Source organism: Ciona intestinalis, unplaced genomic scaffold (genome assembly GCF_000224145.3).
Source record: "Ciona intestinalis unplaced genomic scaffold, KH HT000216.1, whole genome shotgun sequence".
NCBI classification, from domain to species: Eukaryota; Metazoa; Chordata; class Ascidiacea; order Phlebobranchia; family Cionidae; genus Ciona; species Ciona intestinalis.
The window spans coordinates 1-2,582 of record NW_004190537.1 but is presented as its reverse complement, the minus strand read 5'-3'; positions in this window follow the sequence as shown (position 1 = coordinate 2,582).

The window sequence follows — 2,582 nt, the reverse complement described above, 5'->3', positions numbered from 1 at the left end:
CAGATTCAGACATTTGGTTCATGTGCTTGGCTGATAAGCCAATGGTGCGAAGCTACCATCTGAGGGATTATGACTGTTCGATTAGAACAGGTTCGTGACGTAATTTACGTCATAGTGCACGCGAGTGACGCAACAATAGGCGAATTTTTTGGTACTTTTTAAAACGTTTTTTTGGCCAAACTAAATATTTTTTTGACAAAGAAATTCCACAGGTAGTATTTATTAAGTGTAAATTTTGATTTAAAACCAACTTGTATGAGCGTGGTCCAGACTCTTTAACATTAGGTATGAAAATATGATGAGTCAGCATATTCTGGTATATATAATCGACACTAGTGAGCACAAATGTTGGAATTGCCACCCATAAAGCATTTAAGCTCGGCTTTCCAGGGAAGTGAATGCCTACTGTCTCTGTAATAAAACAGGGTTCTGCCAAACCTAAAATCAAAAGTTAATCCGCAGGATTCAAAATCCTCAGTGCTATTGCAGAATATGTATCTTCTAAAACAGCAATTTGACAATGAATTGTAGGAACCCAAACCAAGCGTGTTTACTTGAAAACTAAAAGAAAAAGGCATGCCTCTTCATCTCTACCACCTTGTTATGAACCAAATACCCCGGAAAAAATAAGAGTGATTGAAAGAGCTAGTGAATAGCCTGATTATTTCCCAAGCCCTGTAAAAACAAACAGGTAAGTGCAGTACTATATATCCAATTCATTACTGTTATACAAAAAAAGTATCAAAGAAAAGAATTTTATAGTATTGGTATTCATAAAGAAAAATAAACCATCCAGATCAGCTGATGATTTTCTTTAAGATGCAAAGTATGTTGTCACAAAGTCGAAATTACATGAATTATTCCAAACATTTTCCATTTGTAGCAGCTCGGATTGTGTAGTTATAAGTGCAACGGATCATGGTTAACAGTAAGTTTTATTACTTTTGTTTGTAAACCATTGTCACATACGGATAATAAGATTTACACTTTAAAACTAGCCATATAAAAATATTAGTACTGTAGGTCTGGAGAGTATTTCTTGTGTTGTTTTTGGGCTTCTTTTTCATTGACAGTTTATCCCCTAATGCACTGCAAATTCAATTTACTTTAGGTTGATCAAAAATGCATAAAAATAGATTGTGGTAACTCCAGAACTTGGACAAGTCAACAATCATACAATCAGTGGAAGCAGCCATTGAATATTTTGTTGCCGGGACTACTGCTGGCATCTCTGCTACAAAATTATTCCGGGCATTTAAGGCTGTTAATATAACCTGGATATCAGAATCAACATACTATAAATATCTAAACAATAATGCATATCCTGCTGTATTTCAATTGTGGAAAGATGAGAAGAAGGACATCATTAAAACAATGACAATCCGTCAGCAACCACTCAATATTGGAGGGGACATGAGAGCAGACACCCAGGTCACTGTGCGAAATTTGGCACATATTGATTTTTTAGAGCTGAATATCAACAAGATAACTTCTACTCAACTTTTACAGGTCAGTAACATTTGCTTTCTTTGCCCCTTCGACTATCACAGTTAGTTCCTCATTCGTTACTTCTGTCCACATTCCTTTATTTACATCAACAAGAAACATGCGCTGCTTCTTGCCTTCCTAATTTTTACTGTTTGGGAATACATTTATTTCCATTCTAGAGCAATGAGGTTGGCAATTCTAATGCAATGGAGAAGCAAGGGTTCACATACTGTGTCTAGATCTGCAACAATATGATTAAGACCACATACTGTTATATTACTGACCGACACCTACAAATTGCGGTACCAGATATCATACAGCTGCAAGGCACCTATGCCTTTTTCTTTTGCGTTTTTCTCGTTTAAATAATGGTTCATTGTGTCGTCAGTCAAGAATCTGACAGTTGCAGGTCGTTTTTGTAAAGCAGTCTTACAGTTGCAAGTCGTTTTTATAAAGTAGTCCTACAGTTGCATGTCGTTTTTATAAACTAGTCCTACAGTTGCAGGTCGTTTTTATAAAGTATTCGTACAGTTGCAGGTCGTTTTTATAAAGTAGTCTGACAGTTGCAGGTCGTTTTTATAAAGTAGTCTGACCGTTGCAGGTCGTTTTTATAAAGTAGTCCTACAGTTGTAGGTCGTTTTTTTTATAAAGCAGTCTTACAGTCCTACATATTTTTGTTTCATCTATGACTTTTGTAACATCAATTCAATTATATCTTTGTTTTTGTTGATGTTTAAATTGCTTAACAGTTTCATTACTGTTTCTTTTTGTTATTATTACAGGAAATTTGTTGTAAATACATTTGTGAACATTATTTTCATTATTTAAAAATGTAAGTATAATCCACTGTTAATTGCTGGTATTCTTGTTACGCTTGTTTTATTATCAATAATTTCAGTTTGTAAGTTTAGTAGCACGCTTAATTATATCTTAGCAACATAAACATATTTAACTTTAACAAATATTCATTTTTATAAAATACAAAAAACTACTACTGCATGGTAATTATAGTTAATTCTACATTTCTTGATTAACATGTCCTTATTTTAGAATTCTGAAACATTCTATTTTAGAATTCTGAAACATTCTATTAC